The sequence below is a fragment of the Rhinolophus sinicus genome, linkage group LG14 (genome assembly GCF_036562045.2).
Source record: "Rhinolophus sinicus isolate RSC01 linkage group LG14, ASM3656204v1, whole genome shotgun sequence".
NCBI lineage: Eukaryota > Metazoa > Chordata > Mammalia > Chiroptera > Rhinolophidae > Rhinolophus > Rhinolophus sinicus.
The window spans coordinates 28929140-28943207 of NC_133763.1; the positions used below are offsets into that span (position 1 = coordinate 28929140).

The 14068-nt window shown below is 37.5% G+C and overlaps 1 protein-coding gene and 2 pseudogenes across 4 annotated transcripts in view; 1 reads left to right on the forward strand and 2 right to left on the reverse strand.

The window, feature by feature from the left end:
• Positions 1-14068, reverse strand: part of SPIDR (scaffold protein involved in DNA repair) — a 565282-nt gene that overhangs the window by 439651 nt on the left and 111563 nt on the right. The window lies entirely within an intron of this gene.
• On the reverse strand, positions 146-1463 carry LOC109437506 (calreticulin; annotated as a pseudogene).
• On the forward strand, positions 1833-2133 carry LOC109437513 (ATP synthase F(0) complex subunit f, mitochondrial; annotated as a pseudogene).

The following is a 14068-nucleotide window of genomic DNA, read 5'->3' on the forward strand; positions in this document are numbered from 1 at the left end:
CAAAGGTAGGAAAAATGTCAAGAAAGATGAGGGCCAGAGATGAGGGCTGAAAGTGAATCAGGGACAAAATACACTTCGTTTTACAAAAAAAAGGAAGGGTTAACAAAACCAAAATCCACCCCAAATTTGAGCCCTCCTGGAAAAAAAAGAAAGTTCTCCATTCTCATAGAGACTTTATTTGGCACAGCTGGCTCTGTAGCAGGAGGGCTCAGGCCTTCGTTCAGCCCTGGAAATGGCAGTGTGGCCCCTATTACAGCTCATTCTTGGCCTGGGCAGCGGCAGCATTTTCCTCCTCCTCCCAATTGTCCTCGTCCTCATCTTCGTCCTTGTCCTCCTCCTCTTCCTCCTTGCACTTCTTGTCCTTCTTCTCCTCCTTCAGCCTCTGCTCTTCATTCTACTTTTCCTTAATTTGCTTTTCTGCCAACTTTGTGATACCCCACATCTCAGTGCCGAACTCTTCAATATATGGCTCCTCATTGGTGATGAGGAAGTTGTCAAAGATGGCTCCAGAATTGACCTGCCCAGCACACAGGCGTAGATGCTGCTATCAGAATACTCGGGGTTGTAGATCTCTTGGTAGATCCAAGTGCCCTTGTAATCTGGGCTGTCAATCTGCGGGGACTTCCACCTACCCTTGTATTCTCAGTTCTGAATCACCGGTGGTTCCCAATCTCCATCCATCGCTTCATCCCAGTCCTTGGGCTTCTTATCATCAGGGTCAGGGATGTGTTCAGGCTTATCCCATTCCTTAGGTTTGGAGTCCATGGGGTCATCAATCTTGGCCTGCTCATCCAAGTCTTCAGGCTTCGAAGTACCAGAATCCTTTATCTTCTTGGGTGGTATGAAGTCCCAGTCATCCTCCAGGGAGCCTGGCTCCACCTGGCTGTTGCCAATCTTCACCATGTAGGTGTTATTGGGCCACACGATCAGTGCATACGTGTGTGTGAATTCATCACCCTTGCAACGGATGTCCTTATTGATTAGCATGGTCTTGCCTTTATAGTTGAAGATGACATGAACCTTCTTGATGCCAGAGCCACAGACATCAGGGCCAAACATAATGTTGTATTCGGAGTCTGCATGCATGTCTGCCTTGTCCAAACCATCTGAAAATAGCTTCACATAGCCAGCCCCACAGTCGATGTTCTACTCCCGTTTCACAGTGAACTGCACCACCAAAGTCTGACACTTGTTGCTGAAGGGCTCAAATCCAGGTGACAATGTGGCATAAAAGTGGGCAATGTGGTTCGTCTGCAGCCCTTATCTTTGTCCAGGTCACCATAGAACTTGGGGCACTGAGGACAAATTTGCCAAAATCCAATTTATGTTTGGGTTCAATACAGTGATCAGTTCACACGTCTCTGTCCAGAAACTGCTCCTTGAAGTAGGCGAGAGGTTCAGTGGCAGCCAGGCCCAGAAGGCAGAGCAGCTGGGCATAGAGGAGAAGCATGGCAGGCCAAGGGGACGGAGGTGCACAGGCCCTTTAAGTTGTTCCTGTGACAGCAGCTCTGCAGCACAGACCTCTAACTTCTTAAATATAAATATCTATTGGCAGGACTAAAACCCATAAAAAGGAACACATTCCATGAAAACAAAATCTTTAAAATGTTTCCACTGGATTAATAGTCAGTTAGTTGTCTTGAACTGAGAAACAAATTCTCATTAAATAGTCTAAGCTAATTCCATATTTAGAACCAACTACAAAGAGAAAAGATGTCAATTTATTTAATCACTTTTTTCTTCACAAGACTGAGGTAGGTATAGGGAGATCTTAGCCTTAATTCTTAACCTTAAATTAAGAAAATCTGTGTTGGGATGTCCCGGACTCCAAGATGGTGGCAGTCATACCAATGAAGGACAAGAAACTCACGGATGTCAAAATAGGGGAGCTGTCAAAGTGGATACCGATGCGGGATTTCACCCCTAAAGGCATTGCTGAAGCATTTCAAAGATGTTATTACCGGTATTACAACAAGTATGTCAATGTGAAGAAAGGGAGTGTCGTTGGGGTTTCTATGGTGCTGGCAGCTTATGTGCTTTTCAACTACTGCCGTTCTTACAAGGAACTCAAGCATGAGCGGCGATGCAAGTACCACTGAAGAGTGCTCAGTGTGGAGGGCACAGTTTGCATTCCTGACCATGGCCTTTGTCCAGCACCCCTGAATCCTTTCGTATCCTAATTGACACCTAATAAAAGATGACCTGACTGCTAAAGAAAAAAAAGAAAGAAAGAAAATATGTGTTAAGTAATGTTTCCTGCCACCACACGAAAATGGGCCAAATTCAGGAGTGAGTAAACATTATAAACCTATAATTTCCGACATACTGTTATTTGGGGGGAAATGAGATTCTCAACATGTGTTTCTTTAAAATTAAAAAAAATAAAATGGTCTGCCAAAATCCAATTTACTGTTACCAGATTTGATAAGTAAAGATGACAACTCTTACCAGGTTAGAGAACAAAGACTGTCAGAATAAAATACATGTAAGCCACAGGTATTTTAGTGACTAAACACTCACAAATCTGCTGAAACTACAGATAAGCATATTTATATTTAATGCTAATATCATTTACTGACCTTATACAGCTTTAAAATACTACATGCTCAACACACAAAAGATCTCCTTTCCTTTCTTTTTCCTTATTTTTCCCCTTTCCTGCCCCAATATTTTTCAGAACTCTAAATTCCAGACTTCAAATTTCTTTTTTACAAGTGAAAAACAAAACAAAAGTACATATGTATGGAAATAAGTTTGAGTCTCATTGTGTTGTCCTTAGTTCAGCTCAATAAAACAAAAGAACCAGAAATCATACAGTAAGGAAAATATATGTTATCTTTTTCCATCATACCACATAATAATGTAACCCATATACAAACTGAAATGAGAGAGTAAAAATAAAATAAAATAAGTCTGACTTAAGCAAATTTTCTCCTTCTCTTGACCTTCCTACACCCCTCCACTTGGTCTTTTTTTTCAGGTATATATTCTAGGGTCTAGTGGGATATCCTGAAAAACTACAAGATATATATACACTGAGCAGAACAGAGCGCTGACAGTCTCCCACACAGGCAAGATAAGCACATCAAGTTCTAACAAGTAGCTAGGGAATGGGTGTTGGGACATGGAAATATGGGGAAATGATTTTCCCTCCCTCAGATCCAAATACTAAAGTGCTCCAGGCCCAGAAATTTGTATGGAAGACTCTAAGATGAAATAGAAGCAAGCTAGTATAGAAAGTTGTGTTGTTGTTCCCTTATAAGCCTAGTTGATAAATTAACACTCTTTCTCTATTCTTTAATTTCCTACTTATTTAAGAATCAAAACCTTGTACATGAGCACTCAACTTAAACTGACAGAGCCGAATACAAGGCTATTCTTCTTCTCTCATGACCTAATTCAAAGATTCCATTGGTTGTCCTTATCTGCCCTTTACCAGCAGAGTAATGCTGGGTGGGTTTTTAAATTGAGAAATAGCCAAGTTATCTCACAGGCAAAATAAAGATAGTAATACCCACCTCAACAGGATCACTGTGGGAAGTGGATTAAGAAAACATACGTAATATAGATTATTCAGTACCCCTACATATTAGGTAGGAACCCAAAAATAGCAGCTGTCATTACCGTACAAGTTTTAAAAACAGAAGCTCAGCATCAGTCATCCAAAACCTTCCCAAAAGCAAAAGTCCGGGACCAGATGGCTTCACTAGTGAATTCTACCAAACCTTCAAAGAGGATCTAATACCAATTCTGCACAAACTCTTCCACAAACTTGAAGAAGAGACAGTACTCCCTAACTCATTTTATGAGGCCAACATTACCCTGATACCAAAACCTGGTAAGGACAGCACAAAAAAAGAAAACTACAGACCAATATCTCTAATGAATACCGATGCAAAAATCCTAAATAAAATTCTAGCAAATCGAATACAACAATGCATTAAAAAGATTATTCATCACGACCAAGTGGGGTTCATCCCCGGGGCACAAGGATGGTTCAACACACGAAAATCCATCAATGTGATACATCACATAAACAAAATAAAGGACAAAAATCATAGGATTATATCAATTGATGCAGAAAAAGCATTTGACAAGATACAACATCCATTTATGATTAAAACACTTAATAAAATGGGTATAGAAGGAAAATACCTTAACATAATAAAGGCCATATATGACAAGCCCTCTGCTACTCTCATAATTAATGGAGAAAAACTGAAGCCCTTTGCTCTACGTTCAGGAACACGACAGGGATGTCCCCTATCACCTCTGCTTTTCAACATAGTGTTGGAAGTCCTTGCCAGAGCAGTCAGGCAAGAGAAAGAAATAAAAGGCATCCAAATTGGGAATGAAGAAGTTAAATTATCACTCTTTGCAGATGACATGATGCTATATATAGAAAACCCTAAAGACTCCACCAAAAAGCTATTAGAAACAATCAACGAATACAGTAAAGTTAAAGTTGCTGGCTACAAAATCAACGCACAAAAGTCCATTGCTTTCCTATATACTAACAATGAAATCTCAGAAAAAGAAATACAAAAAACAATTCCTTTTGCAATTGCAGCAAAAAGAATAAAATACCTAGGAATAAACTTAACCAAGGATGTGAAAGACCTATATGCTGAAAACTATAAGACATTTTTGAAAGAAATTGAAGAAGACACAAAGAAATGGAAAGACATTCCGTGCTCATGGATTGGAAGAATCAACATAGTTAAAATGGCCATATTACCCAAAGCAATATACAGATTCAATGCAATCCCCATCAAAATCCCAATGGCATATTTTAAAGAAATAGAACAAAAAATCATCAGATTTGTTTGGAACCACAAAAGACCCCGAATAGCCAAAGCAATCTTAAGAAAAAGAACAATAATGGAGGTATCACACTTCCTGACTTTGGCTTGTACTACAGGGCTACAATAATCAAAACAGCATGGTATTGGCAGAAAAACAGACACATAGACCAATGGAATAGAATTGAGAACCCAGAAATAAAACCACATAAATATGGACAGATAATTTTTGACAAAGAAGCTAAAACATACAATGGAGCAAAGACAGCCTCTTCAATAAATGGTGCTGGGAGAATTGGATAGCCACGTGCAAAAGAATGAAACTGGACTGCTATTTGTCACCATGTACCAAAGTTAATTCAAAATGGATCAAAGACTTAAGCATAAGACCTGACACAATAAACTGCATAGAAGAAAACATAGGTACTAAACTTATGGACCTTGGGTTCAAAGAGCATTTTATGAACTTGACTCCAAAGGCAATGGAAGTAAAAGCTAAAATAAACGAATGGGACTATATGAAACTTAAAAGCTTCTGCACAGCAAAAGAAACCATTGACAAAATAAAGAGGCCACCAACTGAATGGGAGAAGATTTTTGCAAACAGTGCCTCCGATAAGGGGCTAGTATCCAGAATATACAAGGAACTCATGCAACTCAACAACAAAAACACAAACAACCCAATTGAAAAATGGGCAGAGGACTTGAAGAGACATTTCTCCAAAGAGGACATACAAATGGCAAATAGACATATGAAAAAATGCTCAACATCACTAATCATCAGAGAAATGCAAATCAAAACCACAATGAGATATCACCTCACCCCAGTCAGAATGGCTATCATCAACAAGACATATAGTAACAAATGTTGGAGAGGCTGTGGAGAAAAAGAACCCTCATACACTGTTGGTGGGAATGCAGACTGGTGCAGCCATTATGGAAGGCAGTGTGGAGGTTCCTCAAAAAATTACGAATAGAATTGCCATATGACCCAGCAATTCCTCTCCTGGGTATCTACCCAAAAAATCTGAAAACATTTAGAGATAAAGACACGTGTGCTCCAATGTTCATTGCAGCTTTGTTTACGGTGGCCAAGACATGGAAACAACCAAAATGTCCTTCGATAGATGAATGGATAAAGAAGTTGTGGTATATATACACAATGGAATACTATTCGGAGGTAAGAAAAGATGATATAGGAACATTTGTGACAACATGGATGGATCTTGAGAGAGTAATGCTGAGCGAAATAAGTCAGACAGAAAAAGCAGAGAACCATGTGATTTCACTGATATGTGGTATATAAACCAAAAACAACAAAAGAACAAGACAAACAAATGAGAAACAGAAACTTATAGACACAGATAATAGTTTAGTGGTTGCCAGAGGGTAAGGGGGTGGGGGGTGGGGGGTGGGAGATGAGGGTAAGGGAGATCGAATATATGGTGATGGAAGAACTGACTCTGGGTGATGAACACACAATGGGATTTATAGATGATGTAATACAGAATTGTACACCTGAAATCTATGTAATTTTACTAACAATTGTCACCCCAATAAATTTAATAAAATAAAATTTAAAAAAAAAAAAGAAAGAAGCTCAGCATCAAAATTTTCTAGGGTTTTATGTATATATTGGTCTTATTTTACGTTATCAGAAATAACCTGTCTCTGTCTCTGCATACTACAAATGTGCTGTCTGTTCAATAATGTTTCTCATTAAAATTTCTTCTGTAACTATGAATTATAAAGATCACAACCACATATTCAACCCATGGGACTCATTTAACTTTGTTAATGAGCAGTTTACTTAAAATTGCATTGTATAAAATCCTGCTCATAGGTTTTCAAATGACCAATCCATGTGATTATGAAAGATCTTTATAAGTGGTGGCCTGTTTGCTCAGTTGGTTAGAGCATGGTGCTGGTAGCTCCAAGGTTGCTGGTTCAATCCCTGCATGGGCCACTGTAAGCTGTTCCCTCCTTAAGAAAAATTTAAAAATTAAAAAAAAAAGCTCATTACAACTTACTTCTTTAACTATTTTTCCTAACTAAGTACAAAATCTTTCTCTACTTAATTTTGCTCAAAGTTGAAAATTTTGATTATATCATGACGCATATTTTGTTAAGTGTTTCCAACTATGATATAAAAACCTTCAATAGTGATGGATAGTCTGAGGTAGCGGTCACTTAAGGAGAAATTATGATTCCACGACAGCAATTCCGATCCTTTAACTCTGTCCTGTCACCCTTATTATAGGTTTAAAACTGTCTGATGTAGGGAAATTTCAGGAAATGAATACAGAATCAAAAAATATAATATCACTGATTTTGTTTTCATGAGAACTGAATGTTTAAATAGTTACATTTCGTTATGCTTTCACCATAGATATAGTTATTTAACTCATGAGTATTCGAGTTTTTGCCACTAGTTTTGTTTTGTTTGTAATCCCTGTCACTATCCATCTTGCCTCTGTTTCATTCATTTCATTCATTCATGATAATCCTGGCCCTCAAGAAACTTGCAGTCTTGTTGGAGACAAAGGCATATAAGGCAATGATTATTGGGAGCTATGACAAAGGGCACTATGGAAGCAGAGAGTGCTACGGTGATATAATACCCAAAACACAACTTTCAATTAACAACTACAACATGCCTCTTTTGGAAAGAGAAAAAGAAATAGTACACTCCTTCTAGCAGTTAACATTCTAAGGTTTTCTGAGAAATTCATGCATAGTGACACTATGAGGTCTGACAATTAAGTTCGCAAACTCATCCTAGAAAAAGTGCTACATACCTCCCTGCTGAATATCACTACAATCACCTTCAAAGTACTCTCCTTGGGAAGCTCTGCAACAACACCAGTACTTAGTCCACCCTTTAAAGCAATTCTGGAACTCTTTTTCTAATATGTCCGTCAGAGCTATCATCGTTTTTATTACCCTTGATGACCTGAATGTCATCAAAATGTCTTCCTTTCAGTATTTCCTTTATCTTTGGGTAAAGAAAAAAGTCATTGGGGACCCGATCAGGTGAGGAGGGAGGGTGTTTCAATACAGTTATTTGTTTACTGGCTAAAAACTCCCTCACAGACAGTGCCGTGTGAGCTACCACATTGTCACAAGAGCCATGAATTGTTGGCGAAAAGTTTAGGTCATCTAACTTTTTCATGCAGCCTTTTCAGGACTTCCAAATAGTAAATTTAGTTAACTGTTTGTCCAGTTGGTACAAAATCATAATCCCTCTGATACCGAAAAAGGTTAGCAACATTGTTGCAACAAGTTCGCGAACTTAATTTTCACATCTCAAAAAATATTTAATATTGTTCAGAGGTCGCTGGCAGTTCAATAAATGAGTATTTTTGCCAAAGGAAGATTTAATTGGAAAGAAGTTTATCCATTCAAGTTTCCTCAGAAGCTGAGGTAATGGAATCTATGCAGAAAAAAGCCCTAAAGAAATGTTTATATTATAGCCTTTTGATAATATGTTTGGTTTTAAATACTTAATAAATGTCTATAAAAGCATATATTTGTGATTTATTTGCTTCATTTATTTTTTTATGATATAAAATAGGTTCCAAGACCTAAATGCTCCGTCGGTAAAAGTCTGATCTATGACTATCCTTTAACTAACTCTGAGTACATGTTGAACAGCTGAGGAAAAGGCACCCTGCCAGATTCTAGAAAGGCATTAATGAATAAGAAAGACAGTAATCAATCACAAAAAAAAGAAACTCCACCAGACATGAAACAAAAAAAATCACATTCCAACAGACCTTTATGAGTATCAACACAAACATAATCACCTTGGTTAAATACTACACTGAATAAGAAAACGAGTTATTTCTTGTGGTCTAGTGAGCTAGTTATAAGGCAAGATACATTTGTTCATTCACTCACACACATGCAAATTAAATATTTTTAGAAAAATGTGTCCAAATATGTATAATTTGCAGGCAAAACTGTTAGCTTTCTGTATAGTTATTGCACTTTGAATACAACAGAATCAAAGCATTTCTATGACTGGAAAACAAAGATAATAAACGAGAAAAAAAGATTGAGAAAGACCATTCATCCCAATAAATGAAGGAATGAATATAATATTTAAAGATGGACATACAATCACATCCTTATCAAACACTGTATTTTTCTTACTTCTAATACACCTTTTCCAATTTTTAATTCACATACCTGACTGAGAAAAGCACTTTCTGGATATGTGTTTTCTTTTGTGGTATGGAGTAATACCTTAAATGACACAGCAGAGTCCATGTGGTGCATACTATATACTCATCTGGTATGGTTAGGAGCTGTGATAGTTCACCAATTCAGGCATGAAATGTCAATAGACAAGAAATTGATATCAGTATTAAAGCACAGTTTATGAAGCCTTAGACCCACCTAACACTCAGAGACAAGAGGAGTACTTATTCCTCATTCAGTTCAGAAACTACACTGAAACTTAGATCTGAATGAACTTGACTCTGGTTGGCAGCAAGCCAGCAATCTTCCTCACTGAATGACTTAACAGAACATTGTGTTCTTGGCACAAGCACAAAAAAAGTGTTGAAATCTACACTAAAAAGAATCTCAGCTTACATTTTAAATCAATGTTTAAATATAATGATAAGAGATACTTAAATATAATAAGCGACTTTTAGTGTTTGGTACATATTTATTTCAGGTAATTTTTATTTATTCTTACTCCAAATTGAGTACTAATACTCCATTTGGGTCCATTTCAATGCTTCCCTAAACAATCACTGGAACCCTTCCCCACGCACAAGGAACCCACGCTCTGGCCCTCCTCCTGTGCCTCCTCCTCTAACAATGTACCTGGAAAATTCCAAAGCACTCTGAGTTGGCATATTAGGGAGACAGCAAGTAAAGCCAGAAACAATGTATTGACTCACTTCCCTGGAAAGTCCTGGAGAAAAATATGGGCCACAATTCAGTTCTCTCACGCAATGTAGTCAGAACAGGTAAGAGGCAGTAGAGGTAGTAAAGTTATGCCATTCCCAAACAGGTTATGTTAACTCATTCCCAAGGTAAGATGCAAATGCAAGTAAAAGGGAATTTGGCGGGGAGTCTATATACTTTCGGAAAAAAACACTAGTCTTTTCCTTTAGTTTTTGCCATTCTCCTTTTTCCCTACTCCAAAATTCAGGTCTCCAAAAATGCCCTCCTTGATATAACATTAGCTCTTTCTCACCATTAGTTAAGTGGTTTTTGTCTTCGGCCTTATAGTATTCAGCCTTAAGTAATCTCTTTTTTCCTCAAACCCTTATACCATTTACCACATTCTGTACTCCAACATGGGTTCCTCTGACAACCTGATTTATTTATTTAAATGTGCACAGAGTAAGATTCACTCTTTGGGGAGTTCAGTTCTGTATGTTGTGACAAATGCATAGAGTTGTGTATCCAATGCCATAGTACATGAAAGACAGTTCCCTTTCCCTAAAAACTCACATTGCCTCTTCGTACTCAATCCCTCAGCCCAACCATTGTCAACCACTGATCTGTTTTCCATCCTGATGAAATTGTAATATACTTGGTTCTGGCTTCTTTCACTGAGCAAAAGGCATTTAAGATTTATCCACATTGTTGCATGGATCAATAGTTTGTTTCTTTGTGTTAGGTACTGAGAGTATTCCATTGTGTGGGTACATCCACTCACCTGCTAAGGGACATCTGGGTTAATTCCAGTTTGGGGAAGCAATGAGCAAGGCTGCTATGAACTTTCATGCTCAAGTTTTTGTGAGAACCTAAGTTTTCAGTTCACTTGGTTAAGTTTCTAAAATTGAGATTGTTGGGTTGTATCGTAAGTATATTCTCAACATTTGTGTGTGTTTAATTATTTATTTTATTGAAATATATTTTACATATAACTGCATAAATTTATGCATTTCAACATTTGTTTTGGTTGAATCTTTGGGATTTTCTATATACAAAACCATATCATCTGCAAATAATGACAATTCTACTTCTTCCTTTTCAATTTGAATACCTGTTATTTTCTTGTCTTGCCTAACTGCTGTAGCTAGGACTTCAAATATTACATTGACTAACACTGGTAAGAGTGGACATATCTTCTTTCTGGTCTTAAGGGGAAAGCTTTCCATTGTTCAACCTTGGCTATAATACTAGCTGTAGGTTTGTCATATACAGGCTTTACTATGCTGAGGTATGTTCCTTCTACACCCAATCAGTTGAGGGTTTTTATCATTAAAGTGTGTATGCATCAGATGATTTCTCTAAATCTATTGAGATGGCCAAGTAATTTTCATCACTCATCATATTAATGTGGTATATCATCACATTTAATGAATTGCCTATGTCAAACCATCCTTCAATCCCAGGGATAAATCCCAATTGATCATGGTGTATAACCTTTTTAATGTGTCCTTGAATTTGGTTTGCTAATATTTTGTTGAGAATTTTTGCATCTTATGTTCATCAGGGATATTGGTTTATAATTTTCTTTTCTTTAATGTCCTTATCTGGCTGGGTATCACAATAATGCTGGTCTCATGAGTTTGGAAGTATTCCCTCCTCATCAATTTTTAGGAAGAGTCTGAGAAGGTTTGGCATTAATGCTTCTTTAAATGTTTGGTAGAAATCACCAATGAAGCCATCAGTCCTGGGGTTGGGGGACTTGGGAAGTTTTTAATTATTGATTCAATCTCTGTACTTGTTATTGCTCTGTTCAGATTTTCGGTTCCTTCCTGAGTCAGTCTTCGTAGGTTCTGTGTTTCTAGTAATTCAAAACATTTCTTGTAGGATATCTAATTTTGTTCATATGATTGTCCTGTTTTGTTTGATATGACTACTCCACTTCTTTTGATTTCTCTTGCATAGAATATCTTCTTCCATCCCTTCACTTTGAGCCTATGTGTGTCTTTAGAGCTGAAATGCATCTCTTATAGGCAGCAAATATAGTTATCTTGTTTTCTTTTGGGCTTTTGGTACGTCCAGGCACTCTGTTTCATTTATATGGTAAATTCCATCTACTTGCATTTAGAGTAATTATTGATATGTAAGGACTTAATATTGCCATCTTAATTGTTTGCTTTCTCATTGTTTTGTATTGCCATTTCCCCCTCTATTTCTGCCTACCTTTGTAAATTGGTGATTTTCCATGTCCGTATGTTATGTTTCCCCTTTTTTATGTTTCGTGAACCCACTCTAGATTTTTGCTTTGTGGTTACCATAAGGCTTACATAAAACATCTCATAGATAAGACAGTCCATTTCATGCTAATAGCAACTTATCTTAACTCACCTATAGAGGGTCCACCCTTTTACTCCTCCCCTTTTATATTTCTGATATCACAATTTACCTCTTTTTATGCTGTGTATTTATTAACAGATTATAGTAGCTATAATTACTTTTAATAGTTTTCCTTTAACCTTTATACTATATTTAGGTGGTTAATACACTATCCTATTATAAAATTGGAGTTTCCAAAATCTTACTATATTTTTCATCTTTACCATTGGGTTGTATACTTTTGTATGTTTTCATGTTTTTAATTAGCATCTTTTTTATTCTGCTTAAAGAATATTCAGTATTTCTTGCAAGGCAGATCTCAGCTATAGTTTGTCTGGGAAAGTGTTTATTTCTCCTTCATATCTAAGAGATAACTTTGATGCATACAGTATTGTTGGCTGTCAATATTTACCTTTCAGCACTTTTAATATGTCATTCCTCTCTCCCCTGGACTGTAGGGTTTTTGCTGAGATATCCGCTGATAGCCTAATAGGGGTTCCAAAGGGGTTCCATTGTAGGTCACATTCTGTCTTTCCTCTGGTTGCCTTTAGTATTCCTTCTTTTTCGTTTTTTTGTTTTTGGGTGTTTTTTTTTAATTTACATTTACTTGTTTTCTGCAGTAAAGAAGCTAATTTTTTCATACATTGGGCTACCTTGCTTGCTGTTGTCATTTTTTTTTTTTTTTTTTTACTTTTTTAATTGGGGAATATTGGGGAACAGTGTGCTCCTCCAGGGCCCATAAGCTCCAAGTCGCCGTCCCTCAATCCAGCTGTGGAGGGCGCAGCCCAGCTCCAAGTCCAGTCGCCACCTTCAGTCTTCAGTTGCAGGGGGCGCAGCCCACCAATCCATGTAGAAACTGAACAGGCAAGCCTGCTGTTGAGAGCTCGCACTCTATCCAACTGAGCCATACAGCCGTGCCTCCGGAAGCTCAGCGACAGCTCGTTGTCTTCAATCTAGTTGTGGAGGGCGCAGCTACTGGCCCATGTGGGAATCGAACTGGCAACCCTGTTGTTCAGAGCTTGTGCTCCAACAGAGCCATCTGTCTGTCCCTAGTATTCCTTTTTTGTATTTGATTTTTTTTTTAATTTATTGGGGTGACAATTGTTAGTAAAATAACATAGATTTCAGGTGTACAATTCTGTATTACATTATCTATAAATCCCATTGTGTGTTCACCACGCAGAGTCAGTTCTCCTTTCATCACCATATATTTGATCCCCCTTATCCTCATCTCCCACCCCGCACCCCCTTTACCCTCTGGTAACCACTAAACTATTGTCTGTGTCTATGAGTTTCTGTTTCTCATTTGTTTGTCTTGTCCTTTTGTTGTTTTTGGTTTATATACCACATATCAGTGAAATCATATGGTTCTCTGCTTTTTCTGTCTGACTTATTTCGCTTAGCATTGTACTCTCAAGATCCATCCATGTTGTCACAAACGTTCCTATATCATCTTTTTTGATAGTTTCATTATGATAAGTCTTAGAGAAGATCTTCCGGCACTGAGATATTGGGGGGGAGGGGGAACTTTTAGCTTCTTAAACTTCAATGTCTTAAGTTTTCCCATAGGCTTGGGAAGTTTTCAGCTACTGTTTCTTTAACTTTCTGCATCTTTCTGCCCTCTTCTTCTCCTTCTGGAACCCTGATTATTCAGATGTTTTCCCTTTTGAAGGAGTCCCATGGCCATACAGGCTTTCTTCACTCATTTTTATTTTCTCTTTGTTCTATTCTGTGTTATTACCAAATTCTTACACTATAACTCAATTTATTCTGCCTCTCATCTGCACTACTCTACTGCAGATGCTCTCAACTGTATTCTTCATCTCATGCATTGAATTCTTTACCTCTAGAATTTCTATTTGGTTCTTTTTTATGGTGTCTGTGTATTTTGTAGTTTGTTTTGTTCATGTATCTTTCTCTTAATCTCACTGAACTGCTTTCCTGAGTTTACTTGTAGCTCACTAAATTTCTTCAAGACAGCTATTTTGAATTCT